Genomic DNA, 13,427 nt, shown 5'->3' with positions numbered 1-13,427 from the left:
GGGATTTTAAACCCTTATCTGATATGTAGTATCCAAATATTGTCTCCCATTGTGTGGGCTACCTTTTTACCTTTCTGACAAAGTCCTTTGATGTACAAAAGTATTTAATTTTGAAGAGATCCCATTTGTCCTTTTGTTCTTTAGTTGCCCACACTTTGGGTGTAAGGTCTAGGAAAACGCCTCTTATCACTTTAACATCTGGCTTCTCTCTTCCTGCCAGACCATTCTTGGTCCTCACTGCTGGGAGGTACTTGTGTACATATTCTTTTTTATTTTCAAAATGGCCCTCTATATACTATTATTTGTTGGATTTTCCTGACAAAATGAGTGGTCAACAGCCAGGGCTGATCCCCACCTAAGCTTGGAGAAGTGAGACCCTGGTAAAGGTCTGCAGTCCTTTGGCATCCTGGCTGCTGTTCTCTTGGTGCAGATACATGGCAGACCCTACCATGCTATTAGCTTCCTAGTCAGTGGGCATTGTTTACCAGTGTGGAAATGCCCATCAGCTTCAGGCTGGGTGGCAGGGACTGTCCGTCACCACAGAGGTACTCAGGGATAGCATTTTGGATGCTTGTGAGAGTTGAAGTGGAGGTTCAGGTGACTGTCTACCTGTCACCAAACTACTGGTTTATGGCTTGGTATGCCCAATGGCCATGTGGCAGCATATTGTTAACTTGTACATGCTGCCCACCTGACCTCCAAGATCAGCCTAACATAACAGAAGTTATGTCTCCACAACTGAATGCTGCAAAGTGGTGGAAACACATGAGTAGCCCAGAAGAAATGTTGCCACCTGGATTACCAAGTTCTCCAGATCTGTGGGATTCCAGAACGATAGCTCTACATGAAGGCAGAAAAGCTAATCCCTCTCCTGGGCCACCATCTTCCCAATGTATTGGTGAAGGGCTCCAAGAGATACATTGGGCTTCCTTCCCACAGGAATGACCCTGGATGGGTGATGCTCTAGAGCTCATCAGGAGCTAGCAGTGACTGCAAGGACATTCAGGAAGGTGATGTAATTCCTCTGATGACCATTGCCAAAATGGGGTCCTGAAGGCAGTGATGAGAGCAGAAGGGAGGTCCAGACAGCACAACAAGCCCATGAATGGGGTGCAGACAAAAGGTCCTAAGCCCAGGACAGCTCCTTTGGTCTCACACCTCCTCCTTATGCTTTTAAATGTAAGGAGTGTTATATAACGCACCATGTGCTCTATCTTGGTGAATGCTCCATGTGATCTTGAGAAGAATGGGTTTTTTGCTCTTGTTAGATGAAGTCTTCTATAAATGTTAATTAAAACCAGCAGATTGATGGTTCTGTCCTGTTCTTCTATGACCTTACTGATGTTCTTCCCCTGGGCTATGCCTATTACTGTGGAGATTTCCTTCTCTAATTGTGGATATGGCAGCTTCTCCTGGTGGCTTTACCACATTTTGCCTCAAATATATGAATGATTCATTGTTAGGAGTACACACATTAAGGGCCATCATGTGTCTTGGAAAATTGACCCTTATAATTATGTAACTTATTCAAAATAATTATTACTATTCTATATGAATATAATTACTTTGAACAAATTCTTATCTGTTTGATGAATTAGATGGAAAAACAATGAATTTTATAAATTTATTTTATATTGCTCTTTCTTCTTTGTATACATCTTAGATTCTTACCTATATCATTTTCTTTTTCTGAAAAACTTTCAAGATTTCTTACAAGGCATGTTTTCTATCAACATATTTCCCTAGTTTTTGTTTGCCTGGGAAACATCTTTATTTCCCCTTCTCCTTGAATCAATTCCCTGGATACAGATTTCTTGGTTGGTACATTTTATATTTCCTTTCCCCACTTCAATTATTTCACTCTACTTTCTCCTTCTTTGCATGGCTTCAGAAGAGAATTCCAATGCCATTCTCACAGTTGTTCCTCCTGAAGTAACTAGATTTTGTTGTTTTATGTTCATTACTTCCTTACCACCCCTCTGACATTTTAGAAAACTACCTGTTTATTTTTGGTTTATCTTGTTTAGTATATGATATGCCCATTGTAGAATTTGTGATATTTATCTTGCCTGGGGTTCTCTGAATACACTGTGTCCATAGCCCAGTGTCTGCCTTTAATTTTGTAAAATACTCAGACATTATTATATTACATATTTCTTCTGTTTCTTTCTTTCTTATCTGAATATTTCAACTATACTATGTCACAACCTTTGTAATTTTCTCACATCTCTTGGCTATTCTTTTTGCTTTTTTCACTTTTATCTCTCTGCATTTAGTTTGGGACATTTCTATTGACATGTCTCAGGGTACTTTTATGTTCTTTGCTTTGTCCAATCCCCAGATCAACACATAAATTCATTCCCTAGGGTGATCTTGATTTCTAGAGCTGATTTTTTTCTTATTATGAAAGTAATCTATGCTCATAGAGCAGAACTCAGATGATGCAGATTAATGCACATAAGAAGAAAGAATGGTACATTAAAGCATGATAGGTGTTTATTCCAGGTGATAATCTAGGGATGGGGGTAAGTCAACCGGGATGCAAAATTTATGCATGGAGTCAAAGCCTCAGTAATCAAGAAAAAAAGTTATGCAATGCTTTCAAATATCAAATTAATTTTTAAAATCCTGGCAGAACTAAATATAGAAATGTTAAATGAAGATTGGATTCTCTCCATGTACTTGCTCATCCCTGCCTCACTTTCCTCACCCCAAGCCCAGCCCTGGTTCCAAAACTTCACCACATATTAGCACTGGCATATACAGAAAGGCTGCATCTCCCATGTTTCCATTATGGATTTTTCAGAAAGGGATAGGCCAAAGGTAGTCACCCCATATAATGATGTACACTATTTTCTTCTAACAAGGCATATGATGGGTTGCACATCTAAGTAGCCAAATATTCCATGTAGAAAGCAGAAGCCCTGGCCATGGTGAAGGTGTTTTCTGCTTCTTCCTTTATATCTCTTGTCTTTCCATGCCATAGTCAGATTTTGTGGGCAATTCTTAATGCTCTCAGTTTGAACATCCTATTTGAAAGCAGGAAGGTAGCGGAGGCCTGTAGATATTAAAAATTTGGTACTCAGGGCCCCTGGAGAGAATGTCACTCAAACACAATTTCCCCAAAAGAAGAGGTTGGTATATAATTTGGGAGAGTTCAGGGGTTCCTAGACTGAGTTCAATCAAGGAGAGGGGTTTTAGCAGCTTTATTTTCCCTACTGCTAGTGGAAGACTGTAAGCTGAAACTCAAACTGTCAAGACCATTGTTCTTAGTGATATTTTTTAAATGTTGGGGATCAACATGGCAATGTTAGCCAACTATTGAAAACCTTTACCAATGATTCTGTAAAAAAAGAACAAATCTCACTTGCTTAGAACTCTGGAGGGATATAAAAACTGGAGAAGGATCCCACAAATGTTGAATCAAAGAAAGAAAAGTATCAGATAGGAAATTCCTGTTACAGAATGCACAATCTCCTTCCCTCCCTCTCTCTCAGTCCCATGTGGCTTGTGAGTGCCCAGAGGCAGCACTGGACCCCACCACCAACCATGGGCACAGACTGTAAAATCCCTCACAAAATGAGACAAATATCCATGTATATCCAAGGAGACCAAGTCCAAACCCAGGGCAGGACACAAGCCATGGAGAAGTGTGGAATTCAATAGGACCCCAAGGGAAATCTTTCAAAATGAATATTTCAGAAGGGTATGGCAGAACCTATTTCTTTCCAAAAAGTAGCAATTAGCTATGAAGAATCTGTACAGATCATGTGTTAGGAACTGAATGTACACTGGAGGACATTTCAAAGAGAAGGTCAGTGCATGACAAAGAGAATGAGAAAATGTGTGCAGAGACTGTGATTCTGGTTTTGGCTCTTGGTACCAATCACCCTCCTTTGAGGGGAGAAAGAACAGGCAGTCCAATCCTTGCCTGAGGGATAGCTATGAATTGGGGTGGATGCTAGAGTCCTCTGTCCCAAGTAAAGAAAGAGACACAGCCCAACACTGAGCCAGATACTGCCCTGCAGATGAAGAAATGGAATGCCTACAGTTTCAGCCCATACTGGTCAGACACTGAAGGTCGTTGCAGAACACAATCTGCTGGGCAGGTTAAAAGTGCAGAGGGTAAAAGCAGGGCTTTTTGGAGTGTCTTCAAAGTCTATCCAAGGCCCATTGGAGCTTATCTACACACCCTGTTAAGGTACATAGGCCCTGTTTTGGTGGGGGAATACTGATGATCCAACTGTCAAAACAATGCCCTAAAACAAAGTGAGGCAACAACTAAATCCTACATAAAAGAGATAAATCAACCTCCAGAATAGATCCATGAAGACAATTAGATGACCAGAAATCACATAGAAAAATACAAGGCATACTAAAACAGAGTAAAATATGGCCCAGATAAATGAACAAATTTAAAAGCCAAAGAAGACACAGAACTTGGAACAACTAATCAAAGATTTTCAAACAAATCTCCTAAATCAATTCATGGTAATGAAGGAAAATATTCATTAAGAGGTAAAGGATACTAGGGAGACACTAGGAGAGCACAAGGGACAATTTGGAACACTATAAGAAAGTAAGAGACCTTATGGAAATGAAAGAAATGACAGATACTAGAGCTAGAAGAGGCAAAAAAAATTCACAAGCTAGAAGATAGAGGAAATGAATTCACACAGGAAGAAGAACAATTGGAGGAAAGAATGGAAAAATTCAGGCAGTGTCTCAGAGAAAGGATTGACAGTGTACAAACATATATATCATGGATGTCCCAGAAAAAGAAAGAATGGAAAAGGGGTGGGAAAATATTTGAAGAAATAATTGCTAAAATTTCCCCACCCTTATAAAGGATTAAAATATGCAAATACAAGAATCCCAACATACTCCAAGCAATATAAATCTCATTAGGCACACTCAAAGACACATACAAATCAGACTGTCAAATGCCAAAGACAGGCAGAAAATTCTGAATAAAGTTAGAGAAAAGTGATTAATTGAATACAAGGGAAGCCAAATATGACTAAGCACTGATTTCTCATCTGACACTGTAGAGGTGAGAAGACAGTGGTATGATATATATAAGATACAGAAAGTGAAAAATTGGCAGTAAAGAATTCTACTCCCAGATAAGTTATCCTTCAAAAATGAGAAGTTAAAAATAGGCACAGATAAACTGAACCTGAGAGAGTTCATTAAAACAGAACTTGCCTATGACAGCTACTGAAGGGAATACTGCTAGCGAAAAAGAAAAGACAGGAGAGAGAAGTCAAAAACCTAGGTAAATTAGATGACTTGAACAACTTCCTAGAAACATGCAAACACCATACATGAACTTGTGAATATTTAGAAGACCTCAGTACACCAATCACCAGCAAGATTCAATCTATCATCAAAAAGCCTGCAATGACAAAAAGAACATACGGCTTCAAAAGGTTGTAAAGAAATGAAGGTTGTTAGTAAGAATAAAAAAAAGAAGAAAAAGAGAGAAGAAAATATATCTGACAAATAAAACAAAAGGATAAAATGGTTGTAGTAAGTACTACTTTTACAGTAATAACATTGAATGTTAAACTCCTCAATCAAATGGAAGATTGGCAGAATGATTTTAAAATAATATGATCCATCTATATGCTTTTTACAAGAGACTCATTTGGGACCCAATGATACAAATAGATTGAAACTGAAAGAATGTAAAAAGATATTTCACATAAGCAGTAACTAAATCAAAAATAAAAATAGCTGGGACAGCTATATTAATTTCAGATGAAATAGACTTTAAATGCAAAGTTATGAGATAAATAAGGACACTCTAGATTCATAAAAATGCCAATTATCCAAGAAGAAATAATAGTCACTATTATTTATGCACTAATCAAGGTGCCCAAAGTACATGAGGCAATCACTGGCAAAAATGAAGAGAGTAATAGATGTCTCTAAATGATAGTGGGAATCCTCAACACACCTCTCTATACATAGATAGAATATTTAAACAAAGTATCAGTAGGAAACAGAGAACATAAATAATATGATAGATGAACTAAACATAACAGATGTATAGAAAATTGCACCCCAAATAGCAGGATAAAGAGTCTCCTCCAGTACTTACGAACATTCTCCAGGATATGGGGGCAAAAACATCACTTAAAAGTTTTCTAAAGATTGAAATTATACAAAGCACTTTATCTTATCATAATGAAATGAAGCTGGAAATCAATATGAAGCCAGAAAATTTACAAATATATAATGCTTAAACAAATGCTCTTAAACAATCAGTGAGTCAAAGAAAAAATGTAAGAGAAATCAGAAAATATCTCAAGAAAAATGAAAATGAGAACACAACAGATCAAAACTATGGAATGCAGTGAAGGCAGTGCTGAGGGGAATATTTATATCCCTAAATGCCTACATTAAAAAGGAAGAAAAAGGTAAAACCAGTGACAAAACTGAACAAAGACCAGCAAACTAATCCCAAAGCAAGCAGGCAGAATGAAATAACACATATTAGAGCAGAAATAAATGTAATGGGGAAGAGAAAATCTATAAAACCAAATGTTGGTTCTTTGCAAAGATTCATAAAATTGAAAAAATGTTAGCTATGCTAACAAAGAGACAAGACAATACAAATAAATCAGATCAGAAAAAAGAGGGCATCATTACCACAGCCTATGATGAAAGAAAAAAGTTCCTATGAGTTTACTATGAAACAACTGTTTGCAACAACCCAGGTAAATTAGATGAATTGGAGAACTTCCTAGAAACATATGAACAACCTACACTCACTTGCAAATATTTAGAACACCTCAACAAACCAATCACAAGTAAAGAGATTCAATCCATCATCAAAAAAATCCCAACAATGAAAAGATCATATGGCTTCACAGGTGTATTTTACCAAGCATTCCAAGAAAAATTAATACTATACTTGTCAAAAGATTTGTTTCACTTTGCTAAAGTTTCCCAAATGCAATATACCAGAAATGGACTGACTTTAACAATGGGGATTTATTAGTTCATAAATTTACAGCTGTAAGGCCATGACAATGTCACAAATTATCAAGAGGACAATACCTTCTCTGAGGAGTGGCCAGTGACATCCTCCCTGCCACATGACAAGACTCATGGTGGCTTCTGCTAGTCCTTCTATTCCTGGAATCTGGTTTCAAAATAGATTTGTCCAAAATGACTCTGGGCTTCTGTTTCTCTTGGCTTCTCTCTTAGCTGCCCTGACTGGAAACTCAGGATTGCATGTCTTAGATTCTGTTCAAAATGTATCTCAAAGTTTCCCTCTTACCTTTTCCCAGGGGCAAACTCTGGATTACATATCTTAGCTTTTCTCAGCTCCTTGCTTGTTTCTCCCAGGGAATTTCTGTCTAAACTCTCTCTCTCTCTCTCTCTCTCTCTCTCTCTCTCTCTCTCTCTCTCTCACTCACTCACTCTCTATCTATCTATCTATCTATCTATCTATCTATCTATCTATCTCTATCTCTATCTCTATCTCTATCTCTCTATCTATATATATCTCTCTCTCTATATATATATCTATCTCTCTCTCTATCTCTACCTATCTCTCCATTAGCTCTCTTAAAAGACCCCAGTAAAGGATTAAGACTAACCTTTGAAGGGGCAGTGTCACATTGTCACATCTCCATGGAAACAGCATAATCAAAATGTCCCACCCACAGTAGGCCTGCTCCTGCAAGATTGGATTAAAAGAATATGGCCTACTATGAGGTACATAACAGATTCAAACTAGCTCAGTCTTACACAAAGCTGAAGAAGAAGGTACATGACTTAACACATTCTATGAAGACAACTATCACCCTAACACCAAAGCCTCATAAAGATACCTCAAGAAAAGAAACCTACAGACCAATCTCTCTAATGGATACAGATGTAAAAATCCTTAACAAAATACTTGCAAGGTGAATCAAATAGCACATTAAAAGAATTATACACCCTGACCAAATAGTTTATATTCCAAGTATACAAGGGTAGGCCAACACAAGAAAACCAGTTAATGCAACAGACCACATTAACAATCAGAATGGAAAAACTACATGGTCATCTTGTTTGATGCAGGAAAGGCATTTCACAAAATTCAGCACCCTATCTTCATAAAAATACTTTGAAAGGTAGAAGTCAAAGGAAACTTCCTCCACATGATAAAGGGCATACATGAAAAACTCACTGATACATCATACTCAATGGTGAGAGACTTAAAACTTTCCCTTTAAGATTGGAAACAAGGCAAGGATGCCCCCTGTCACCACTGTTATTCAAAATTGTGCTAGAAGTTTCAGCTAGAACAAATAGGCCAGAAAAAGATATAAAAGGCATCCAAATTTGAAAGGAAGTAAAAGTTCCACTTCTTGCAGACAACATGATCCCATAATTAGGAACCCAGAAATAAAACACCATGGCAAAGGTAACTGAGCTAATAAATGAGTTCAGCAAATTGTCAGAACACAAGATCAATACACAAAAACTGGTGGTGTCTCTTTATTCTAGTAATGAGCTATCTGAGGACATAATCAAGAAAAAAATTTCATTTACAATACAAAGTAAGAGAATCCAATATCTAGAAATAAACTTAACATGGAATGTAAAGAACCTATACACAGAAAATTGCAAAAAAAATTGCTAGTAGAAATCAAAGAAGAACCTAAAAAATGGAAAGATATCCTGTTTTCATGGATTAGAAGAATAACTGTACTTAAGATGTTATTTCTACCCAAATTGATCTATGAAGTCAATGCAATAACCATGAAGATTCCAACAACCTACTTTGCAGGAATGTAAAAGCTAATTTTCAATTTATTTGGATAGGTAAATGGTCTCAAATAGCCATAAACATCATGAAAAAAGAAGAATGAAGTGGGAGATCACATGCTTACTGAAATTAAAGCACATTTTAGAGCCACAGGGGTCAAAACAGCATGATGCTGACATCAAGATAGATATATCAATTAATGGAATAAAATTGAAAATTCCAAAATAGATGCTCAGATCTATGGTCAATTGACTTTTGACATGGCTTTCAAGTCCATTCAGGTGGGACCGAACAATCTCTGTATGGTGTTGTTAAAACTGGGTGTCTATACACACAAGACTGAAAGGGAACTCCAATCTCACACCCTATAAAAAGTTAACTCAAAATGGATCAAAGGCCTAAATATAGGAAATGTACCATTAAACTCCTGGAAAAAAGTGTAGGAAAATATCTTCAAGTTCTAGCCAAAGCACAAGCAATGAAACAGCAAACAGATAATAGGACCTTCTCAAAATTGAGTACTTGTGCTTCAAAGAAACTTGTCATAGGGTGGAAAGGCACAAGAAACAATAAGAGAAAATATTTGGAAACCACACATCTGATAAGGGCTTAAGGTAAGAACAGAGAGTTCTGTGCTCTCCCAGAGGAGTGTATACTCCTTATTTGAAGTGTATGGTAATTCAAACCTAAGGGTGCCACGAATAAAAGTATGGTTATTGTGGATAACAATTTTATACTTTGGTTAAAAATTTGAGATGACTAGTATTCACATTTATCTGTATTTAAAACAAAACAAAATAATACAAAAAATTAAAAGCTTGTTAGAGACATACCATGTAGTGAAATGTTCTTTATTCAATTACACAATCACTACCCTTACCATATTTTAATGGGTTAAAACTGAAAATCATTATGAAGACTGAGACTTAATGATAAACCATTCAAATGCTTTCCCACTTCCACTCATAAACAGCTAATGAACAGGGCTTCACTATCGGTAACAGAAGATCGCTACTGAAGTGTGAAAGAGGGATTTCATCTAAGAAGGTCTTAGGAAATGCAAAGACAACACTGAGAGACAAAAACAAGATGATTATGGAATTTGGAACTCTCTGGAATAGTTATAGAAAATGTTAAATACTATCAATATCCTTGCCAGATTAACAACAAGAAAACCTTCATATTAAAGGTCTATTTAACTCAATAACTGTTTCCCAATGCATCATGATTGGCTTTTGTCTTAGTTTACTACAGATGCTATGACAATACTACACAATGAGCTGGCATATAAACAAAAATTTATTAGTTCAATTTTAGAGGCCAGAATTCCAAAATCAAGGAGTCCAAATGGTGATGGTTTCAGCAAGAACTGAAGTGATAGCCAATGTTTCCCCACAACTGGGCCATAGGGACCAAACTCTTTGAGTACCAAGAGCTCCAAGCCTTTTCTCAGAACTCTGCTCCACAGGTCTGCCATAAAGTCATTTTTCCTTTGCTTTTTTCTATCTCTATCCCTTTCAGTCCATACTGGCAACAATCCTTTGCATAAAAATTCTGAAAATCCTTCATGGTTTTAATGAAAATTTTAATGGGTCCAAGCCATTGGACCAAAGTATCTTTCAAAGATCCTTCCTTGACAATTATATTTCCAATTCTGACTTCCTTTGAGAAGTTTGTCAGTATTCAGAAGCCTTATACTAAATCTTCTTAGCAAACAGATATTCAGCCATACCCTTGCATTGTTATCCATTATCTGGGAACTCCCCTCCCAGACAGTCAGGGAAAGCCCTTATACAGTCACATCTTTCCAAGCAGCAGATTAGTGAAGCCATTATATGTGCTGCAATTTAAATCAATATGGGGTTCTTAAAATCACATGTGTACAACTTTCATCACCTCAAAATCATCTCATGGCATCCTTGGCTTTGTGATTCCTCAAGGTTTATATAAATTAGTTCAGAAAAAGTGTAGTGATGGTGTAGAACACTGCTACCACTTTGTCCTGTTCAATGGAGCATAAAGAGTGTGCTCTCATATAGGTGGAAAAAAATCATTCCATAGAATATACTTGCCAAAGCCAGGTGGGAGGAAAAAGTAAAGATAGACTTTTCTATACTTTATTTGAGCTCATCTGGAACACTACGTTGAACACATGGGAATAAGAAGCTAGAAAGTCCATGAATGATAGCAGCAAAATAAAGAGTCCACTCAAGAAGGTGTGTATAAATATACTGGGAACAGAACTGACACCAATGTCAATAGGGAGATGGAAATTCGTGAAAATAAAAAAATGGTTAATGAGCCAAGTCCTATAAAATACTAATTGAAATACATAAAAATTATGTATTAAAAATTTGATGGAACCACTAACCCACATATTTATGTCAATGAACAAACACTTCATTTTGCTCATGAGCACAGGATAGCATAAAGAGGGACAGACGGCTAAATATCAATCACAAGGCATGAAACCAAGAAGTGTTTTAATCCCACCAATGCCCAAAAATGAAGATGTTTAAATATGAAAATAATGGTCTTATTATATGAAAGAAAGTTTCCCTCTTGGGTACAGTGGTGGAGATGTACATCATGCTAATAAAGGAGAGCTGACTGTGTAGAAACTACATTGGAGTGTGGAGTTCAGTGTCCATTTGGAAGAGTTGAATTGGTAGGCTATTTTGCACCTGGATGACTGAAAAGAGGATGACAATAGCAAGAAAGAGGAAAATGTTCATTTGGCCATATTGAAAATGACCAAGGTGTATAGGATCTATCCCAAATTTTAGATTTTCTGCCTTCATGTTTCAAATAAAAATATCAAAAGTGGATAATTCCATGTAATAACATTGACCGTCCTTTTAAATTCAATTATATTGAGATATATTCACATACCATGCAGTCATATAAAGCATACATTCACAGTACCATAATATAGTTGTGCGCACATCACCAAAATTAATTTTTGAACATTCTCATTACCACACACAGAAAAATAATAAGAATAAAAATTAAAGCGAAAAAAACTTTTAAAGTAAAAAAGAACTTGGGTGCCTTTTTCCCCCATTTTTCTACTCATCCATCCATCCATCCATACACTGGACAAAGGGGAGTGTGGTCAATATATCTTCCCCAATCACATTGTCACCCATCATAATCTACATTTTTATACAATCTTCTTCAAGATTCAAGGGTTCTGGGTAGTAGTTTGATAGTTTCAGGTATTTCCTGCTAGGTAGTTCAATTTATTAGAACCTAAAAAGGGTTGTCTATATTGTGATTAAGAGTGCTCACCAGAGGGAACTCTCAGCTCCTTTTGGAATATCTCTGCCACTGAAGCTTATTTTATTTCCTTTCATATCCCCCATTTCGGTCAAGAAGGTGTTCTACATCCCATGATTCCAGGTCTAGATTCCTCCCCAAGGGTCATCTTCCACGGTGCCAGGGAGATTTACTCCCCTGGGTGTCAGATCCCATGTAGGGGGGAGGGCAGTGATTTCACCTGCCAAGTGGGCTTAGCTAGAGAGTGAGGGACACATCTGAGCAACAAAGACATTCAGGAGGAGACACTTAAGCATAATTATAGGCAGGCCTAGCCTCTCCTTTACAGAAACAGTCTTCCCAAGTTCAAGTCCCATGATAGAGAGCTCAGCCCATAAAGCCACCAGTCCCTCATATCTGTGAGCACATTAGCAGCCATCAAGGTGGGGAAGCCCAACACCCCTGCATTCTCCACCAGCTCCTCAGGGGAGAGCTACATATTGTTTTCATTGTTTTCTTTTAATTAACTCTTTTTTAAATTAACTAATAACTGTATAAAAATTTTTTAAAAACATGCAAAAAGACATTTCAAACAAGCCATAACAGGAGAGTAAGAAAAAGACAACTAACCTAAAATAACTATTTTACTTCCACATTGTTCCTACTCTACCCCAAGAAAATAACCTAACATAGGAACATTTCTGTGAACTTGTTCCTACCATATCCACCAGAAATTAACAAACCATAGTCATTCGTGGGCATTCCCAGAATGTTAAATTTACCCACAATAGTTTATCTGTTCTTATTGGGTTATCATTCCCCCTTCATTAATTCCTCTCTATTGCTATGTCCCCTACATTCTACATTATAAACCACTAGTTTTACATTTTTCAATATTCACATTAGTGGTAGCATATAATACGTTTCTTTTTGTGCCTGGCTTATTTCACTCAGCATTATGTCTTCAAGGTTCATCCATGTTGTCATACGTTTCACATCTTTCCTTCTTACTGCCATGTAATATGCCGTTGTATGTATATACCACATTTTATACATACACTCATCTGTTGAAGGACATTTGGGTTGTTTCCATCTCTTGGAAATTGTGAATAATGCTGCTAAGACTGTTGGTGTGCAAATATCTGTTCATGTCACTGCTTTCAGATCTTCCAGGTATATACTGAGAAGTTCATTTGCTGGATTGAGGGGTAACTCTATATCTAGTTTTCTAAGAAGTGCCAGACTGACTTCCAGAGTGGCAGAAACTTTTTACAGTCCAACCAACAATGAATAAAAATTCCAGTTTCTCCACATCCTCTCCAGCATTTGTAGTTTCCTGTTTGTTTAATGGCAGCCATTCTAATTGGTATGAGATGGTATCTCATTCTGGTGTTAATTT

Source organism: Choloepus didactylus, assembly GCF_015220235.1.
Source record: "Choloepus didactylus isolate mChoDid1 chromosome 11 unlocalized genomic scaffold, mChoDid1.pri SUPER_11_unloc1, whole genome shotgun sequence".
Taxonomy (NCBI): Eukaryota; Metazoa; Chordata; class Mammalia; order Pilosa; family Megalonychidae; genus Choloepus; species Choloepus didactylus.
The sequence above is the reverse complement of the archived record's forward strand: the minus strand, read 5'-3'. Positions refer to the sequence as shown.